Source organism: Mustela nivalis, assembly GCF_964662115.1.
Source record: "Mustela nivalis genome assembly, chromosome: 7".
NCBI classification, from domain to species: domain Eukaryota; kingdom Metazoa; phylum Chordata; class Mammalia; order Carnivora; family Mustelidae; genus Mustela; species Mustela nivalis.
Window position 1 is genome coordinate 68,925,229 of NC_139026.1, and position 22,421 is coordinate 68,947,649.

The window sequence follows — 22,421 nt, forward strand, 5'->3', positions numbered from 1 at the left end:
TCACAGTGAACCTGCTGCCCTGTACTTTTTTGTTGTTGTTGCTCTAATCAGCTACTCTATGTTCTAAATTTTGGAATAAGCCACAAGAGATTCCGAGCGCAGGATCTGTAATGTGCCATTATCTACCATTTGACTCTGAAGCCATCTGACGAGTGTTTCCGCTGTTGAATCTGGGATCTGGCATCTCAACCCTTCCTTCTCATCTGTGTCCATCACCTCCAACAAGCCACGCAGGTCTTCCACAAGGTGCAGAGTTCGCAGGCTTCCCATGAATCCCGGGGAGGTGGGAGACTGGCAATCAAAAATTCCATTGGAATATTCCAGGGCCTTAGAACCTAAGTTTAAAAAAAAAAAATCACAGAGAGAACAACAGGGTTTATATTACATAATGTCCTAAAGCTGAGGGTGGCAAGCAAGTCCAGTCACAGTGAGGAATAATCAAAATAAGCAAAAAGGAAAAGAAAATAAAGGAGTCGTGTGAATCTCTCCAAGTCATAGTGATTCGGTGCAAAAATAAAATCCATATAATTGATGGTAAATATCAATCACCAAATACCTAACAGGGACGTCAACTGTGTATTATGGTAAGAACATAATGAATGGACTTTGGTGAAAGATGTGCTGACCTCATGGAAATAAGGGCTAAGAAGGTAGAGATCAGTGTGGATAGAGCCAAGTACTCCCCAAAATATAAATTTAGGTACCATAAGATTTTGAGAAATTCCCTGTAAAAGAAGTTGCACAATTTGGTGGAAACCGCATAGCATAATGTCAAGGGTAACAGGACTGGCTTCCGGTTAATTTACCAGAATTTAATCTTTGGAGAATTTCAATGAATTACATGTATACATTTGCGTATGTACAGGAGTGTGTGTGTGTTAACATTTTCTCCCATGATTTTGTTTGCAGCCTAGCATCAAAAACTCTTGCTAATATCAGCTTTAAAAAATAGTTTTACAGCCTTTCTTTCCCTATTACTTATAAGGGAAAGCGTTTTATGACTGGAATGTACATAACTAACCCATTGCCTGCTCAGAAATCACTCATATATACCTCTTCATCTCTTTGATTTTTATTTTCTGGTCTATCAAATATACATATTAATTAGAAGTACTAACTTTAAGTGTCAATAATTATGATATTTTGACTACCACCTCATTAATCTGAGGGTCTTATAAAGGGAAGAAAAGTGTGAACCAATGTGTAAATTCTCTCTCCAGTTGCCACACAGCTTGATCAATTCCAACCACAGGGAGAGGCATTTTCCTTCAGTTAGTCCATTCCACTGACCTTCCAAAGAACTAGACCAAATGATGAGGACCCAAATCTGCCAAACTGTAATAATGGTAACCACTGATATGCTAGGCCCAATGTTAAATACTTCCCATGATCTTCCCCTCAGGAACCATATAAGGCTGAGAGGAAAATCCAGAAAAATAGAAATTGAGGAGAGTATGTCCGGGAAAGGGAGGAACAGTAGAGCATTTTAAAAACAAAACAGGCTATCGTGTCCTATTCCAGTAGTTTAAAGCACTACAATCACCTGATAATACTATTCACAATAGATGTACCCACAATAACCTTCTACTCTTTTAAGTCTCCATCACAAAACAAGGTGAGGGATAGGGGAGAAATGCATATTTAGAAAAACTCCTCAAATATTTGCAATCACATCTCCCTCTACCTTAGGTGGAGAGCTACTGATAGTAATTTGAGAAAATAAAGCCAGGTCCTACCCAAAAAGCTCCTGACTGCGTCAGTGTGAGCTGAGACCCAGGAAGTCTTGATTTTCCGAAGAACTCTCATGTTGGTCCTGAAGCCCTGCCAGGGCTAAGGAACAAATATACTCATCTAGTAGAGTATGTAAAACGTCAGTCCTCAACTACTGTCCAGAAACATCACTTGTCTTGACTACGGAGTTCCACTAAGAATTTGAGGTTATAACCTCTGATAACAGCCTAGGATCTGGCTCTGGTTCTATTTTCCGAAACTGTGACACAGTAAGTCCAATCTCTTTTCCACGTAATAGTCCTTCAACTGTGTGAAAGTATCTATCATGCCCTGAGCAAGAATATACTTGCTTACCAGAGGAAGTTGTTTCTTCGCCTTCACGGTCACCTCCTCTTAAGTTTTACCAATAACCTCTTTGAAACGGATATTCCAAGAACTAAACACAGTACACAAGATGTGGTCTAATCTACAAAGGAGGTCAAATTAAAATCTGGTCTCGGGATATACAAGTAGAACAAAGGAGGCCAAACTTTGACTTGCCATGGCATTCAAGGGAAGAACCTCTGACAATGAAAACACCTGTGGTTTCTTCAAACCACTAAAACAGAGTAGGGTCAAATTTATGACCAGAAAAGATAAGCAACAGGGGCTAGGTAGCTAGAATGGAGGAGCAGTAGATGCTACCCACACCTCGACCCTGACCATCAGACCATCAGATGGATGACAACCCCACCCACTGGCCCCTTCAACCTTTCTTCATGACCATGGGTTCCTAAATACATAAAGGTACTTCTCCTGTGACAAAACGCAGAATGTGACATGAGACCTTAAGGAGCCACTACCCCTAGGAGAGCACAAGCATCTGAAAGGGTTTACCTACTGTTCAGTCCCTCTGGTCATGATGAGAAAACAAGCAGGTCATGATCTACACTGTTTCTGCTCTACTTCCATAACAGAGAATCACTCAAGATTCATAATAAGGGAGGAATACGACCAGATCTGTGTTTCAGAAAGAAAATTCTGGTGATCTAGAGAATGAGGAACTACAGCGGGAAAGCAAGAATGCCAAGAACATCAAGGGAGAGGGTTGCCAGGACAAAGCACGGCAGAGCACAGACAGGACAGACTTCAGAGGGGAAAAAAAGGAATGGCTAAGGGGCACTTGGGTGGCTCAGTCATTAAGCGTTTGCCTTTGGCTCAGGTCATGGACCCAGAGTCCATTCCTTTTTTCTTTCTGTGATGACATGGATATGCATATCGGCTATTTCAAAGGAGGTATCTGATTGGCAGTTAGAGACCCAAAGCTTAGCAGAGAATTGAGAAAGTAAATAGAGGTGAGAGTTACTGGTGGCAAAGTAAATGTCAAATTCAAGGGAATAGATCAGAATATCCATGGATCCTAGGTAGAGCAGTATCTCTCAAAGTGTGACCTACAGCTACTACCTGCACCGAAATCCCATGAGATGTACTTACTTACTTTTTTTGGGGGGGGGGGGTCGGCAGCAAAGCAAGGTTTATTGGGAGTACAGTAAAGTACAGATAGTACAAAGCTCCCGAGGAGGAAGGGAACCCGAGAGCATTGCCAGAGAATACTTTCTTTCTCCTTGAGTCAGAACTACAGTATGGAAATGGAATTAGACATTTTCAAACAAAGTTTGAGAATGATACTGGTATAAAATAGAGAAGAGGGGCTAATGTGAAACCACGAGGAATCTAAAGGCAACCAATAAATGAAAATAAAGTGGAAAAGGTAATAAAAGAGTTGGAATGAAAAAGCCAAAAGTGCAGAGTAAATGTCATGATTCCATCTTTCAGAGGACGCAGATTACCTGCTGTAAGCCCATCCATCTGCTCCAACGCCACAGCCAACATATCACTTGCGTCACTCATCATTTTGTGTTTGTCAAGGGCAAATTCCAACCTAGATCTGAAAAAACAATGATGTTACCATTATATCCTTTTAAATGACACATGCTTCCCAGCAGGTGTGACAGCTCAAGGCCAAATTACAACCCCACTTAGACGTCAGCTAGGGAAGAGAAATTTTCTGAACCGGCAGAGCTGAATTACCTCAGTCACTTAACACACAGTGGCCGACTGTCTACCTAACTGCAAGACCACACACTCCACCAGTTAATAAAATGAGTTTCAGATCTTTCACGCAAGGTGACAACAGATAGTTATGTATTTCTTCTCTGTTCCGTTCAACGAGCCTTTCAAATGCTCTGACACGGAGGTATGAGAACCTAGACCATGGTTTTCAGACTGGTGAAGAACCATTGTTTTTTTAAAATTTCCAAGCACTTGTTTAATAAGTGACAATATGAAATTGCAATAAGCAGGGGTGCCTGGGTGGCTCAGTTGGTTAAGCAACTGCCCTTAGCTCAGGTCATGATCCTAGAGTGTTATATAAACACTCTTTTCAGTGTTATATAAACCTGCTTGACAGGTATGAGGTATATCTCTAAAATTCAAACAATGTATTTTACAGGCCTTTACAACAAATGTTCTTTGTAAGAAACAGAATTTGAAATATTCATTGGGGTTATCATGCTATATCTCAGAAAGCAAGTCAAAGTGCTTAAAAACAGGAAATATTTCATTATCTCCTCTTCATTATGGTGTCAAATATGCTATGACGCTATTAGCTACATGTTAAACTACGACCAGGCTCTCCACTTTTTGTCACACACATGGGGCTGGGGTTAGAGGAGGCCCATTATACATCAAAAGGACTGAGAGCAAAATGGAAGTGGTCCCTGGAAGGTCCTACCTTTGCTGTGATCTTAAGCTTCGAATGAACGCACTTGCCAGACACACGCTAACCGAAATAACCAAAACATTTTGGGATTCCCATTATCATAATATCCAAAACTAAAACAACTCCTTCAAGCGAACCGCTCAACCTTGAAACCTACAAAGTTCAGCTAGTTGCACTAGACAAGTGTTTGTTACCTTAGATACTCATATTCTAGAATCAATAATGTCATAATGGGCCAAACTGTCGTGAAAACTTACCAAGCATACATAGAGAGCATTCAGCTTTCTCCACACACAGAATTGGAGAGATTAACGTAAATTTTATTGCCCACCCCATGTCAATTTTTTACTCAGTAGGATCCCAATGAGAGAAAAAAGTATGTGCGCCGTACCAGCAAAACAAAATCATTTTCTTCAGACTTGCTTACATATTTGGGCTTACTTTTCAGTGTTATATAAACCTGCTTGACAGGTATGAGGTTTATCTCTAAAATTCAAACAATGTATTTTACAGGCCTTTACAACAAATGTTCTTTGTAAGAAACAGAATTTGAAATATTCATTGGGGTTATCATGCTATATCTCAGAAAACAAGTCAAAGTGCTTAAAAACAGGAAATATTTCATTATCTCCTCTTCATTATGGTGTCAAATATGCTATGACGCTATTAGCTACATGTTAAACTACGACCAGGTTCTCCACTTTTTGTCACACACATGGGGCTGGGGTTAGAGGAGGCCCATTATACATCAAAAGGACTGAGAGCAAAATGGAAGTGGTCCCTGGAAGGTCCTACCTTTGCTGTGATCTTAAGCTTCGAATGACCGCACTTGCCAGACACACGCTAACCGAAATAACCAAAACATTTTGGGATTCCCATTATCATAATATCCAAAACTAAAACAACTCCTTCAAGTGAACCGCTCAACCTTGAAACCTACAAAGTTCAGCTAGTTGCACTAGACAAGTGTTTGTTACCTTAGATACTCATATTCTAGAATCAATAATGTCATAATGGGCCAAACTGTCGTGAAAACTTACCAAGCATACATAGAGAGCATTCAGCTTTCTCCACACACAGAATTGGAGAGATTAACGTAAATTTTATTGCCCACCCCATGTCAATTTTTTACTCAGTAGGATCCCAATGAGAGAAAAAAGTATGTGCGCCGTACCAGCAAAACAAAATCATTTTCTTCAGACTTGCTTACATATTTGGGCTTACTTTTCAGTGTTATATAAACCTGCTTGACAGGTATGAGGTTTATCTCTAAAATTCAAACAATGTATTTTACAGGCCTTTACAACAAATGTTCTTTGTCTCATTGGGGTTATCATGCTATATCTCAGAAAGCAAGTCAAAGTGCTTAAAAACAGGAAATATTTCATTATCTCCTCTTCATTATGGTGTCAAATATGCTATGACGCTATTAGCTACATGTTAAACTACGACCAGGTTCTCCACTTTTTGTCACACACATGGGGCTGGGGTTAGAGGAGGCCCATTATACATCAAAAGGACTGAGAGCAAAATGGAAGTGGTCCCTGGAAGGTCCTACCTTTGCTGTGTGTGATCTTAAGCTTCGAATGACCGCACTTGCCAGACACACGCTAACCGAAATAACCAAAACATTTTGGGATTCCCATTATCATAATATCCAAAACTAAAACAACTCCTTCAAGTGAACCGCTCAACCTTGAAACCTACAAAGTTCAGCTAGTTGCACTAGACAAGTGTTTGTTACCTTAGATACTCATATTCTAGAATCAATAATGTCATAATGGGCCAAACTGTCGTGAAAACTTACCAAGCATACATAGAGAGCATTCAGCTTTCTCCACACACAGAATTGGAGAGATTAACGTAAATTTTATTGCCCACCCCATGTCAATTTTTTACTCAGTAGGATCCCAATGAGAGAAAAAAGTATGTGCGCCGTACCAGCAAAACAAAATCATTTTCTTCAGACTTGCTTACATATTTGGGCTTACTTTTCAGTGTTATATAAACCTGCTTGACAGGTATGAGGTTTATCTCTAAAATTCAAACAATGTATTTTACAGGCCTTTACAACAAATGTTCTTTGTCTCATTGGGGTTATCATGCTATATCTCAGAAAGCAAGTCAAAGTGCTTAAAAACAGGAAATATTTCATTATCTCCTCTTCATTATGGTGTCAAATATGCTATGACGCTATTAGCTACATGTTAAACTACGACCAGGTTCTCCACTTTTTGTCACACACATGGGGCTGGGGTTAGAGGAGGCCCATTATACATCAAAAGGACTGAGAGCAAAATGGAAGTGGTCCCTGGAAGGTCCTACCTTTGCTGTGTGTGATCTTAAGCTTCGAATGACCGCACTTGCCAGACACACGCTAACCGAAATAACCAAAACATTTTGGGATTCCCATTATCATAATATCCAAAACTAAAACAACTCCTTCAAGTGAACCGCTCAACCTTGAAACCTACAAAGTTCAGCTAGTTGCACTAGACAAGTGTTTGTTACCTTAGATACTCATATTCTAGAATCAATAATGTCATAATGGGCCAAACTGTCGTGAAAACTTACCAAGCATACATAGAGAGCATTCAGCTTTCTCCACACACAGAATTGGAGAGATTAACGTAAATTTTATTGCCCACCCCATGTCAATTTTTTACTCAGTAGGATCCCAATGAGAGAAAAAAGTATGTGCGCCGTACCAGCAAAACAAAATCATTTTCTTCAGACTTGCTTACATATTTGGGCTTACTTTTCAGTGTTATATAAACCTGCTTGACAGGTATGAGGTTTATCTCTAAAATTCAAACAATGTATTTTACAGGCCTTTACAACAAATGTTCTTTGTCTCATTGGGGTTATCATGCTATATCTCAGAAAGCAAGTCAAAGTGCTTAAAAACAGGAAATATTTCATTATCTCCTCTTCATTATGGTGTCAAATATGCTATGACGCTATTAGCTACATGTTAAACTACGACCAGGTTCTCCACTTTTTGTCACACACATGGGGCTGGGGTTAGAGGAGGCCCATTATACATCAAAAGGACTGAGAGCAAAATGGAAGTGGTCCCTGGAAGGTCCTACCTTTGCTGTGTGTGATCTTAAGCTTCGAATGACCGCACTTGCCAGACACACGCTAACCGAAATAACCAAAACATTTTGGGATTCCCATTATCATAATATCCAAAACTAAAACAACTCCTTCAAGTGAACCGCTCAACCTTGAAACCTACAAAGTTCAGCTAGTTGCACTAGACAAGTGTTTGTTACCTTAGATACTCATATTCTAGAATCAATAATGTCATAATGGGCCAAACTGTCGTGAAAACTTACCAAGCATACATAGAGAGCATTCAGCTTTCTCCACACACAGAATTGGAGAGATTAACGTAAATTTTATTGCCCACCCCATGTCAATTTTTTACTCAGTAGGATCCCAATGAGAGAAAAAAGTATGTGCGCCGTACCAGCAAAACAAAATCATTTTCTTCAGACTTGCTTACATATTTGGGCTTACTTTTCAGTGTTATATAAACCTGCTTGACAGGTATGAGGTTTATCTCTAAAATTCAAACAATGTATTTTACAGGCCTTTACAACAAATGTTCTTTGTCTCATTGGGGTTATCATGCTATATCTCAGAAAGCAAGTCAAAGTGCTTAAAAACAGGAAATATTTCATTATCTCCTCTTCATTATGGTGTCAAATATGCTATGACGCTATTAGCTACATGTTAAACTACGACCAGGTTCTCCACTTTTTGTCACACACATGGGGCTGGGGTTAGAGGAGGCCCATTATACATCAAAAGGACTGAGAGCAAAATGGAAGTGGTCCCTGGAAGGTCCTACCTTTGCTGTGTGTGATCTTAAGCTTCGAATGACCGCACTTGCCAGACACACGCTAACCGAAATAACCAAAACATTTTGGGATTCCCATTATCATAATATCCAAAACTAAAACAACTCCTTCAAGTGAACCGCTCAACCTTGAAACCTACAAAGTTCAGCTAGTTGCACTAGACAAGTGTTTGTTACCTTAGATACTCATATTCTAGAATCAATAATGTCATAATGGGCCAAACTGTCGTGAAAACTTACCAAGCATACATAGAGAGCATTCAGCTTTCTCCACACACAGAATTGGAGAGATTAACGTAAATTTTATTGCCCACCCCATGTCAATTTTTTACTCAGTAGGATCCCAATGAGAGAAAAAAGTATGTGCGCCGTACCAGCAAAACAAAATCATTTTCTTCAGACTTGCTTACATATTTGGGCTTACTTTTCAGTGTTATATAAACCTGCTTGACAGGTATGAGGTTTATCTCTAAAATTCAAACAATGTATTTTACAGGCCTTTACAACAAATGTTCTTTGTAAGAACATTTGGTTTCATTAAACACATGAAGTTGACCACCGTACCCAAACACCAATGTAGAAGGTAAAAGAAATGGTTGCTATGTCTCTCTCTCTCTTTTTTCAATTATTTATTACCCCCAAAAGCTGGCAATTATCTTATCTTTACTGGAAAGTCATGAGGGAGAGGCACTGGGACTAGCTCCACAGGGATAAAAACTTGAGGGCATTAAAAAACAAAAAAGTTCACTGCGTCCCATGCATTTCTCTTGGTCACTGCCTCTCCTTAGATGCATAAACACAGCACCTGTACTGAGTTCAACAGTGGCTCCCTCAAAGATATGCGCTTTCTATTCCTGTCAAATAAATAAATCAAATCTTTTTTAAAAAATAAAAAATAAATAAATTTCTTTGGCCAAGAGGTAACTCGGACACAAGTGGGGGAGAGCGATAAAAGGCAAGACACACTTCTATCTGGTGGGCCCCACCGCCTCCTAACACAACCAAGTTTGTCATTATCATGTGAGATGCTATCTACCAAGAACAGCAGTAAAAAACCTATTGGGAAAACTTATTTCCAAATTATCAATGCCAAATGCCCACCAAAAACAGTACAGCTTAATAAAAAGCACAACCACCTCCCACCTCTGGTCAGGAAAAAGTTCTCTTATATTGTTGTCTTTTGTAATCCTCTTACACTATGTGAACAACAGCCTTGAGCTGAGCTTCTGGAAACTGTCTGATAGGTTTGTGCTCAAGAACGAAGAAAGTGAAAACACAGATCCACAAGGATGTTCTGGCCCTAAATTCCATAGTGTTAAATGTGTTTGGAAGAAGGATGGCACTTACCCAGTCCAGTCACAAGACAGCTGCTCACAAGGCTGGGCTTCCAGAGCAGAAAGAAAATACGTATTCTCTTGGGGCACCTGGGTGGCTCAGTGGGTTAAGCCACTGCCTTCGGCTCAGGTCATGATCTCAGGGTCTTGGGATCGAGTCCCGCATCGGGCTCTCTGCTCAGCAGGGAGCCTGCTTCCCTTCCTCTCTCTCTGCCTGCCTCTCTCCATCTACTTGTGATTTCTCTCTGTCAAATAAACAAATAAAATCTTTAAAAAAAAGAAAAAAAAAGAAAATACGTATTCTCTTCATCACATCCTCTACCCCATTCAATTTTCATGCTCACACAAAGGGATCAAAGGTCCCTTCTGTCCAAAGTACCCTTGTAATACTCAACTCTCTTCCTCCCAGATATGCAAATGTCCAGTATATAATGTATGAAATTACAATATGTACATCAGAGCATTTCCCCAGGCTGCCCAAGCTCACGTGGAAGAGGATCACTTACTTGGCCCCTTCACTTACCTCTGGTCGTATATCCTCCAATGACATAAATTTTCCCCTTACACTCACACGCAGAGAACTCGGCCAGAGGGTTTGGTAAGGGTGCCACAAAATTCCAGGCATCCTGCTCGGGATTGTAACACTCAACATTAGAAACGGCCTGCCCACCAATGGCATAGAGTTTTGAATTAACAGCCACAAGTTTGAAGTTAGACCTGAAAGAGAGATACAAAGGCCCAGAGAGTCAGTTTTCTTAACCATTAAGAAGGCAAATGGCATCAACTGCTAAAGCAGACTGAGGAATGTGCTGGAGATCTAAAGAAAATTAGCTCTCCAAGCTGGGTGCCATTCTGCCTGGGGACAGAGGAATGGCCAAATGACACCTCAAATTTCACTCCTATCTCAGAATTCACAAGAATGAAGCATTTTTCAAATGTTAGCAATTAGAGATAAGCAACTCAATATAACCAAGAGTAGTCTTGCTTAGCCTTATGCCAAGAACCAAAGATATTTTAATAGTAATATTAATTTATTCATATTAACATTAAATAATAATTTATATTAATATTTAATATTTTAATATTTCTTTCAACTGCGGGAGCAAGTGTTAAGGGAGGAACGCATAACCTCCCTTGTCTCTCTACTCAGCATGTTTCCAATTCTTCCTCCCCATTGAGGAGGCTCCATGTTAGGTACACACTAGCACCTTCTATGGTGCATATGCTAAGGGTGGGTGCTAGAGGGTGGTTCAAAGACCCCTTTACCACAAGTGCTCCTGGCAGATCTCTCGCCCCCCCATCCCACCGCTCCATCCGAGGGCATCTTATATACTGTTTCACAACACAATACAAAGGGCTACATAAACACCAAACTAAACATATTTTGATACAGCACCCTTACGGGGGCTTCCGTATGTTAACAAATACTTAAATCAACAAATGCTCATTTATCATAATAGAAAATAATTTTAGGGGCACCCGGGTGGCTCAGCTGGTTGAGCGTCAGCCTTTGGCTCAGGTCATGATTCCAGGGTTCTGGGAGTCTGCTTCTCCCTCTCCTTCCTGCTCATGCTCTCTCTCACTATCTCTGTCTCTCTCAAATAAATAAAATAATTTTAAAAGGAGAAGACACTGGTTTTAAGCCCCATATTCAGTAATACAATCAAATACTGCTCATCAGCTTCAGATGCTACATAAAAGTCTTGTAACTTTTAACTTCTGAATTGAAAAGAAAAAACTAATTTGTTCCAGTGTAGCGCACAGAAATTAATGACTCCTTGAAGGCCAGATGGGATACACATTTGGGTCAGTCTCCCAGATTGGTGCTTGGTCTCAAGTTTACAGGAGTGTGAGCAGAGCACAATGCAACAGAAAGACCTGAAGCAGCTCTCTGACCCTAGTCCAAACACACCAATTCACTATTGCTGGTATGGGGATAATACTCATCACAGGATGGTCAAGACATTACAGGCAACAGTTTCTCAGGAAGTACCACACTGAGAGAAGATACTACCATTATCATTTCTTAGTTTTCTAGTGTTTGAAATAAAGTAGTAAATTTAGAGACCACATCTACCACTAATACAACAATGTCTTCAAAATTAACAATATCCTAAGAAAGAATGGGGAGACCCACATTTGAAAAATGCAGGTAAGAGGGTAGATGAGGAAGAAACAGGGAACAAGTTGGCCATGTGTGATCTCCTAGCAGGAGTCTAATCAACACTGATGTACCATGACATAGGACATGTGGGTAATAGCCACCTACACCTACTAAAACAGTAAGATGTTTTCAAAGGTGCCTGCAACGTGTCCGTTTAAATGAGTCTTTATTTTGTTTCTCAAATGACAAAGTGAACAGAGTACTCTTCAGCGAGAACCTCACATTGTCCATTACACCTAGCCAGCCAGTCACATTTTATGCCAACCGACTTCACTGGGGTGGCAGCCACCGGGGGGGGGGGGGGTGTCTCTACTTCATGTTGCTTACTTTTCCTGCTGCCAATGGTCCTTAAAATCTGACCATGAGGGCGCCTGGGTGGCTCAGTGGGTTAAGCCGCTGCCTTCGGCTCAGGTCATGATCTCAGGGTCCTGGGATCGAGTCCCGCATCGGGCTCTCTGCTGAGCAGAGAGCCTGCTTCCCTCTCTCTCTCTCTGCCTGCCTCTCCATCTACTTGTGATTTCTCTCTGTCAAATAAATAAATAAAATCTTTAAAAAAAAAAAAAAAATCTGACCATGATGCCCTCTCTGTGTGTGCAAATTTGGGGAACCAAAGGAAATAAAGCTTGCAAATAAGGACTAAATTTTACCAGTCTGCAATTTGTTTTTGCTTCCCAAAGGTACACAGATAGTAAATTTTCTAAGATCAAAACGGTTTTTAATATTCATCCAGCATAAGCATTTGTCCTAAGTAAACATGTAAGGGCTGAATGAGTAAGCAGTTAAAAGTAAACAATTCCATCTCTCCAGACCCAGCATGCTCAAATTCACTTGAAGAGAAGACGCTTTTCAATATTGAGTTGAAGATGAAACTGCCACCCCAACGCGGACCACTTAGTGAACACGCGTCCTGCTGAGGATTGTGAGCCCAGGCTCACACGGGGAGATCTTAGCTCCACCACTCAATGGCTGTGTGACCTTAGATAAGTCACTAAATCTCAGTTCATCTCGTCCTCAGTTTCCCCACCTGTGAAGTAGAGAAAGGAACATATATCACACAGGAAGAGTTGAAAAGGGGAACACCTGCAGAAAGGGGTCACAAGAGGGAATGCTTTTTCTGGGTGTCATAAGACTAAATTTCTTAATTCCGAGAGGATCTCTTTGTCATTTGTTAACTGCAACAGTCACCGGCTGGAATGTATTCTGGAATTACATACAAAGTGCTCTCTCATCCATAAATTCTCACCATGAAGCACCTCATTTCCTACTCTTTGAAAGTAACTCTTTCACTCTTCACCTACTGGAAGGGTGAAAGTATGAATCCAAGCTACGGCTTTAAAAAAAAAAAATTCATCTCTAGTGTTTTCTTAATATTGATCCCTGACATACTACCTTCAGGGGGTAAAAAGAATAATTTTTAAACCAAATAATGATGTGTTGTAGCTACATCCTTGACTGACTTAGAAATAAAGGGGAAAAAATGCTGATTTAATTACTACTTCACCTCAAGGAAATAAAGAGCCCAGCAAATCCTTAAAAACTAAGTGACATGAAACATGCTGAACCCTGCTACACAGATCAACAGTAGCTGTATACAGCTGTAGGGCGGCCGGTGACACAGAGGTGGGAGCGGCTTCGAGTGCTGGCCCTGTAACCATGCAAACTTATGAAACTCATCCTCAATTTCCCCTTGGGAAGATGGAGCCAATACTACTAAAAAGAGATTAAAAAGATCTAAAAAGAGACTACTCCAAAGAGATGCTGTGAGTGTGAAATAGGAAGTGACATCTAAAACAGTGTCTACAACATGTAGCCCAGAGTTAAGAGCTCAAGAAATAGGAACCATTGTCAAGGTTTGGTACAAAGAAAAGTTTGTTGCCATTGGAGTAAACATCAGAGAGAAATGGCAAGATCTTTTCTCAACCACACAGAAAAGACATATAGTTTGTGGAGCATTCAGGTCCTTGTGTCCCCTCCTCCTCCTCCTCTTGCCTACCTTCTGCCACTTCCCTATGGATTAACCTCCCCTGAGGACCAGCAGGTCGCTACCTACTAGGTGTCTGAGAGACTGGAGCACACGAAGCAACTACTGGACAAAATCACAATGAGTGGGGGATGAACAGACATATAGTTTTCTTTCCTTCCCACTATTCTCGGGCTGCAACCTTAACTAGAAAGGAGACCAGAAATGCCCTAAAATACTAAACTTTGGCCCAGAGAAAAAGGGAACAGCTAAGGCTGACGACAGTAATTCCGTCTCAGCCAGGAAACTTGTTTAACTCTCTCCCGGCTTTGTATTCACACACAGAACAACTGCAGAGCAAAAGTACAGGGCAATCAGAGAGACTAGAGATGTTAGAGACGGAGAAATGAACGACCAGGATTGCTGCAACAGTGGCCAGTTCCTGCAAGTTATCACCAATGGAAGCAAGGAGGGAGGGCAAGCAATGTTGTGGGTACACAGACTTTCGCACAGATGTCCTGACAACTCCTGAGATCAAACCCACATGCAGACCACTGGGCAGTGGGGCATCCCTGGACTTCAAAGCAGCCTCCCTGCTCTGCTGTGTACTCACACTGCCATTTTCAAGTGTGCCAGCACAACACTAACATCTCTTTCTTCCTTTTTGGGCGGGGGGGGGGGGGCATGGGGAACACTACTGGTCACATGCACCATTTTATCCAGGGTGCAAAGGGCTTTACAGAATCTCTCAAGCTAGGGTTCCTGCCTGTCCCATACTATTTAAGATTCTGAGATCACCACCCTATTCCGTTGCTTAGGAATGTGGGCTGCTTTGCATTTGACCACTTTGTCAAAGTAAAACAGTAAAGGTACTGTGATGTAAAGGTACATCACAGAGGCAGTGAATCAAGCCAGATGTGAAATGCTGTGTAATCACAGGGGCTGAAATCTGCTTTTCCTCAAGGTTCTAAGTTTCCTCTGGTGTTTCCAGAAACTGTATTAGATACATTATCCAGAAACAATCCCATTCTAAGTTTCATTTTTACTTGTTTCATCATCTAAATTCCTTGAGGACAGGAACCATGTTGTCTTTGTTGTTTGCCCAATAGTGACTAGAAAGATGCTAGACATGAATGAAGGCTGTGGTGAAGCTCAAACACATGTAATGAAATTTTTAAAAGCAGCACAAAGCATCTGTGCTCCACTTCTCTGAAGAAAATAATTTTTAAGAAAATTAAAAAATGCACATGAAGATGGTCACTGCCAGTCTAGAAGCCAAACTGTAAATACTCTAAATGGTTATATCTATTCAATGGATATTTACATTTTGGTTACGCTACTTACTACACACCTTAGCAAATTACTTACTTACAGTTTCTGACTGTAAAATGGGAACCTGCCTGATACAGTCTTTGTGAAGAATAAGTGAGATAATACATGCAAAGCAGTAAGAACAGTACCTAGCACAGAGTAAATGTTCAGTTAAATGTTACCTAATATTATTTTTCTGCTATTCTAAATAACGACAGTGACTGTTACAAGATAAAAATATTCACAATATTACATTTAAAAAAATAAAATAATATAGTCACTTTTATTACAATAATATATGATATAGTTCATAATTCAAAAACAATGGTGCATTTTGAGCATCTATGAATTATTGGATACCACATTAGCAGTAGGGGCACACAGAAGCAATGAACTGGACCTGACTGGAAGGGAGAGAAGCAGACATAAGCAGAAAACTTCAATTCGAGGTGGAAAGTGTTCTAGAGAAACAAAGAATTTGAATATTTAGCCTAACTCAGAGTTCAGAAAGGGACATCCAATTGAGCTGACCCTCAAATCTGAGTCAAAGTATGAGAGAGATAAAGAAGGTTACAAATTCCAACATGGCACCCAATTTTAAAATTTGGTGGAAAAAAGTATCTGGGTAGAAAAAAAACAGTAGCTCGGGGTTGCCTGACTCGCTCAGTCAGTGGAGCACGCAACTCTTAATCTCAGGGTTTTGAGTTCAAGCCCCACCTTCGCCCAGAACTTACTTAAAAAAAAAATAAACAAAAGTTTTAAAAAAAACTAGAAAATTCCTGAGAATAGTTGCAAAAAATATACAGACTATACAAAGATCATAAACCTTTCCTGAAAGACCAAAAGACCTAAATACATGGAAAAACAATTTTTCTATCTGCAAAGTATTATGAAACTATTAATCCTCCTCCAACTTAACTGATAAATATCAATCAAAACTCCAACAGAACTTGACAATTGGATTCTAAAGCTTCTCTGAAGGGGAAAATGTACAAAGAATAGCTAAGAGAATAAAAATAAAACCAAAAAGGGGTGCCTGGGTGGCTCAGTGGGTTAAGCCTCTGCCTTTGGCTCAGGTCATGATCTCAGGGTCCTGGGATCGAGTCCAGCATTGGGCTCTCTGCTCAGCAGGGAGCCTGCTTCCCCCTCTCTCTGCCTGCTGATCTGCCTACTTGTGATGTGTCTCTCTCTCTCTCTGTCAAATAAATAAATAAAATCTTAAAAAAAAAATAAACAGAAAAAAATGGGTCTCTATTCCACGAGATAACAGAATAGTTTACCAAGCTGCAATAATTTAAAAGTATGCTATTGGAAAAAATAAATAAATAAATAAATAAATAAATATAAATAAAAGTATGCTATTGGTAAAGGAAAAGCCAATATGTCAATATGGAAACAGGAAAATTATCATCTGATAACTGGTTGTGCAAATCACAGTGAGGACTGAGGCCACTGAGACATTTAGGAAACATGCTATAACCTTACATTATACTTTACATAAAAATAAATCCCAAACACATTCAAATATAAATGTAAAAAGGCAAAACCATAAAATAGATTATAAGACAGATGAATATTTGTATATTCTTAACTTGTAGACACCTTTCCTGTGCAAGATTAAAAGCTAATAGTATGTAGGACAAATTTGACTCCCCCAAAATTTAAATTTCCTCATGTAAGAATACGTGATACATTTGTATAAAGAGATCTTTTTAAGATTATAATGAAGATTAGGTATTACATATTAAAGATTTAAAATCTGATGTCCAAAATTGGAGTCTCACAATGCCAGTGTTGTCCTACAGTTTGTTTGGTCTGCAAGGTTTCTGTTATTGTTGATGTTGGTTTTTTCAATGCAGTAAGTTGCCAGTCTTTAAAAATCAGGGCATCTGGCTATCTGGCAATGCTTTCTATACTTGGAGATAGCAACAAGCTGTGGGTGACAGGGGTGGGGCCCTCTTGCGGTAGGGTGACAGCTCTCCGATTCATCATCACTCCAACCCACCCCTCTACTCATTGACTTCACCAGCCTAGTCACTTTGTGGATTTTTATTTTTGAGGCCTTCCAGTAAAATAAAGGCAGGGGGGAAACAGTGCAACATTACCTAAGAGACAAGAGATTGATTCTACGTATGTAAACAGAATTTCTAAACGGAATAGGAAAAAGATAAACCAATTTTATTTTTCATTGGCAAAGGCCACTTATAAAATATATACAAAGTGCCAATAAACATCTGAGAGGAAAAATTTCTCTCCCAAGCAGAAAGATTCACATCAGTGTTTGCCAACTGGATTGGTAAAAATATAAAATGATGATAATATCCTGTCTTGGCAGGAGTACAGGAACTGGCAAGCTCAGACACTGTTGATAGGAGAGGAGATCTGAACAATGTTCTGATGGGCAATTTGGCAGGGGCTACCAAAATTTAAAACTTATATATACTTTGGCCCACCTATCCAGAGATTCCAGGAATTTGTTATTTAGGACTACTGAAAAATGCCTGCTAAGAGAGGCACATCTATGCCAAGATGTTCAACATAGCATTTTTTAAAAAGATCTTATGTATTCGAAAGAGAGAGTGAGCGAGTGAGAGAGCACAAGTGTGGGGAGGGGCAGAGGGAGAGGGAGAAGCAGACTCCCCGAGGAGCAGGGAGCCTAACATGGGACCCATTCCAGGGCCCTGGGATCATGACCTGAGCCAAAGGCAGATGCTTAACCCACTGAGCAACCCAGGCATCCCATTATAGCATTGTTTATAATGGCAAATAGAAGCAACTTAAATGCTCACGAGTAAGGGATGGGCTGATTACATTACCATACAGCCAAAGGCTAGAATACAGCTCTTAATGAGTGAGACAGCTCTATGTATGTTGATGATATTTGTTGATACAGAAAAAACTCTCCAAGTGGAATTGTCATAATAATCAGCACAGCCTAATCAACCTATGGTAAAAATATATATAAGATGAACAGACACCCCTACATGTACACACATACAAACATTTTCCCCTAACAATTATTAACATACTTATGTTTATATAAATGTACATTTATAACATATATTTACAAATGTATAATATATAAATATATATCAGTAGATACACATATCTTCCACTCTGTGGTTTCTCGTGTCATTTGTAATTTTTCTAAGCATGTATTTACGAATTACTTGAATACCTTTTTTTTTTTTTCCCCTGGAGGACATAAAGAATATTCCTAAAAAGAAAAAGAAAAAAGAAAAACGACTATCAAGGATTTGTAAAGAAAGAAAAGGGGGCACTGGAGTGACTCAGTTGGTTAAGGATCTGACTTGATTTTGGCTCAGGTCATGATGCCAGCATCATGAGATCAAACCCTACGTCAGGCTCTGTGCTGGACACGGAGCCTGCTTAGGATTCACTTTCCCCCTGTGGCCTTCCCCGCTTCTCTAAAAAAATAAGAATTCTGTGAGGTGTTATGTTAGAACTCAAGCTGGATTTGGGGGTGGAGGGGTTCTCTTGAGCAGCAGTTGATACAGCTGGACACACGTGTGTAGAGGTGACAGACAACCGGCTGGGCCTTCCACCCCAAATCTGAGCACCATTCGTAACCACTGAATGTCCCTTTGTTACCTCAATTAAAGCTTGTAGAATTTGCCTAAAAATAACACTTCTGATACCAAACCTTAAATACAGTATCATCTCAGTGGTATAAATAATACACTAAAAAGGGCTTGGAAGAAAACATGCCAATCTCTACACAGTATTGCCTCTGTGAGGGAGGGAGCAGGAGTGATAGTCTTTCTGTTTCTTGATTCTTTTCCATTTTCCACTTTTCTAAAATAAGTATGTATTATTTTTATCACCAGAAAAAAAAGAACACTTTCCAAAATGAATTTCATGTTAGAGTAGAAATAAAGCCACTGTTCCCCCCACCCCCCTAGGCTGGGGTACCCTTAAGTCAAGTATGTATGTATAATGGTCTTCCCATTCCAGTTACAACTTTCTTTGCCTGGTGGTGAGTCCCCCAACTACTTGTTCCACACTTCAGGGTAGGGCCCATGTGGGGGTTGAGATGGATACAAGAATAGCAGAAAAAAGGGTATTCCTGTCCTTTCGTGGATCATACTGATTGATTCTTCTCCCCACTTAAGTGTGAATGGCTCTGGGCCATCTTGAGTCCTTCCATCTTTCTTTCCTACCATCTCTTCCTGTATCTGCTCTGCTCTTTTTTTTTTTTTTCCTTCTTCTTCCTTTTCCTTTCCCACCTCTATTCCCTACTCTCCCTCGCCTCCCCTCCTCCTTTACCTGTCTTCATGTCACCCAAGGGCATGTTGGGAGGGATTTGAGGATGGGAGGGGGAAGGTTGGGTGCACTAAAACGTTCTAATTTTGTAGGTGACCACTGCCAGGCTCAAATTTTAGAACAAAGACGAAACTGTCTGGGAAGGAAGGGAGATGCAAAAGAGAGGACACAAAATAAAAAAGACAATCCAAGGTACAATTCTAATGGTAATCTGATTACAGATTGGGGCCCCAGTGTGGAAAGCTTCAAAATCAATAACAACAACAAAAATCCTCCCAAGACCGCATTACAGGTCACTGCCCGGTCTGTCACTGTAATCAGGATTAGAGCCTAAAAAATTAAAAAAAAAGGTAAAAATGAAAGCAAACTTAAAAAAAGTTTTCCTTTACAGTATCCTTCCAGGAAACCACAGACATCCCCCACCCCACGCCCCCCAACTGGGAAAGAGGCAAAAAGGCAGTTTGCCTGAAAGAGCGATACCTGCTTGGTTAGTTGACCTGGCGGGGGCCACTTCTTCCTCGCAAGTTCTCAGTTCCTTGGGAACTCTGCTAGAGTCCAGGCCAGCGACACTCCTGAAGATGTCATTCCCACTTCAGCAAAATCTCCTGCGATTGCCCAGCAAACATCAAGGGAATGAACGAACTAGTGAGCAAGTGAATGAATGGAACGGGAAAAGAAGCAGAAGCAACCCCGCTGGGCGCGTACCTCTTCTGGTTCATGGAGGCCACCTGGAGCCACTCATTGGTGCTGGGGTTGTAGGAGTGCGCAGCCGAGATTTCCTGGCTAGTGATCCTATACCCGCCCACTATGAAGAGGTAGTTGTCCAGGATGGCAGACCCGTAACCCCTGACGTTCACCAGGTCGGGAGGAAGGTTGTTGGCCAGCGGGAACCAACGTTCGGTCATCTCCTCATACCTGAGCATGGACGGGGGCTCCCCTTGGTAGGGGTGTGGGGCCAGGGGGCCCCCCAGGAAATCCCCCAGGGCTACAAGAACCGGAGTCCCGGTCATCCGGGCCTCTCTCAGCCTCTGCTTCAGGCTGACATCCCCGGGGGCCTGAGGAGGAGCCCCCAGGAGGTGGAACTGGGGCTTGCACAGCACCTCGTGGAAGTGGACGACCATGAAGCGCAGGCAGGCCTCCTGCAGGTCGGGCAGCCCGTACACCTGCGCCAGGCGGTACAGCTCCAGGCAGTTGGTGAGCCGCACCTGGGACAGCAGCAGCTGCAGCAGAGACGTGACCTGAAGGAAGGAGGCCGCTTCCACCAGCTCCGCCAGCAGGCTCACCTCGTCCATCTCCTCTTCCTCCTCCACCCCGCCGCCCTTCTCCGCCTGCGGGCCCAGGAGCCAGCCTTCGCGGGCCCCGCCGGCGTTGATGAAGTCCAGCACCAGGCGCAGGCCCGGGGCGCTGAGGCCGCGCAGCTGCTGCACCTCGGGGCCGCCGGCCTCCTGGCTCAGGGCCTCGCGCATGCCGGAGCGGTAGAGGGCGCGGAAATAGTCGCTCTGCTCGATAAGCTTCCTCTTGCTCACCGGGTCGCAGCGGTCCTCCAGGCGGATCTGCACCATCTCCTCGGCCGACATGGCTGGGGGGCCGGGGGCCGCGGGGGTGCCCGCCAGCTCTGCGCGCTCGCCTCCCCGCCCCCACGCGCTCGCCGGGTTCCGGGTTGGGCGCGCCGAGGGATGGCGCCGCGGAGGAGGAGGGAGGCGACGGGCCGCCGCCCGCTCCCGCGTCCGCCCAGCCTTTCTGGGTCGCGGCGGCGCCCCCGAGGCAGCCCCTCCTCCTGGTCCCGGGGGCGGCGGCTCAGCCTCGCTCCCCCGCAGCGGCCGCCCTGCCGGTCTGCTCTGCCTCAACGCCACAAAAGGCCGGGTTGCCGCGCGCCGGGCGTCGGGCGGCGGCCGCCGTCCTCGTCCGGGTTGTCCGGGCCGCGTCCGCCGCCGAGGGGATCCCAGCCCCCAGCCCGCAGCCTCCTGCCACGCCTCGCTTCTCACTTCCGCCCGCAGGACCCCTGCCGCCCGCCAGACCTGCGAGCGGATCCGTTGTCGGGGAGGGCTGCGGGCCCCGGCGCTCCGGCTGCGGCCACGTCCCCGCAGCCTCCCCCGCACGCCCGGCGCAGCGGCTCTGCGGCCTGCGGGCTCCGCAGCGACGCGCGGGTTGGGAGGGGGACTGGAGGCGAGGTGAAGCCAGTCCGCTGTTTCTTCCGCGCTGCTTTACGAGCGGGGAGACAGAGAAGAGAAGAAGAAACAGGCGTGGGGGGACCGGGATGATGGGAGTCGGGGGTCCTGGGAGTCAAAATGACATCACATCTGGGATCGCCCATCTAGCCCAATCCGGCATAGTGTCCCGGGGCCTGAGGCACATAGGCCGTCCCTACACACGCAGGTGACACCTAGAGCTGATTCTTCGCCAGGGTCATCGTGGAGGAGCCATCTTGCAGAAAGAAGGTCCAGGCAGATGGCAGCAGGTTCTGCAGGGCTCGCTGGGCTGCACAGTACAGCAGATGAAACGGGTCGGGAAGCAGAGGAGCTTGTATTTGCTGCTGGGGCCCGTTAAGTCTTTTTATGCTATTAAAAGAAAGACAATTTAAGTGAGGACACGTGACTTCTTTTAAAACCTCGTCTAAAAGTTATTGCTTTTCCTATTTCAGTTTGGTTGGGCTAGCCATGACAGATGGTCTGAGCAGAAGATCTGGCCGCCTTTAGTCATACTGGCCTACCGAGTGGCGTTTCTTGCCACCCTATGTTCCCCAGCCCATGAGGACTACTGAAGGAGGGGCAACTTCCCGGTCTTCTGTCACTGGACGTTGCAAAGAGATGAGTAAAAAGCTCAGGCCAAATAATGAAGACCTCGTGTTGTTCATGAGATATGAATTAATCTTAGAAGGGAGTGAGAGGGATACTGTTAGGTTAGCTTTGGGTAGATGGAGGGATAAGGATTGGGAGGGAACTGGCACCCTATGCTAAAAAACAAAAACAAAAAAAATGTGAAATTTTTCCCAGACCAAGATTCTTCCG

At 42.7% G+C, this 22,421-nt stretch overlaps 1 pseudogene across 1 annotated transcript; it reads right to left on the bottom strand.

The window, feature by feature from the left end:
• Positions 1 to 63: 63 nt before the first annotated feature.
• Positions 64 to 21,228, bottom strand: LOC309870279 (kelch-like protein 42 pseudogene; annotated as a pseudogene). The gene is made up of 3 exons: positions 20,119 to 21,228; positions 10,218 to 10,411; positions 64 to 335 (listed from the first exon to the last, which is right to left on the bottom strand). The product of its transcript is annotated as a kelch-like protein 42 pseudogene (transcript).
• Between the last annotated feature and the right edge of the window lie 1,193 nt (positions 21,229 to 22,421).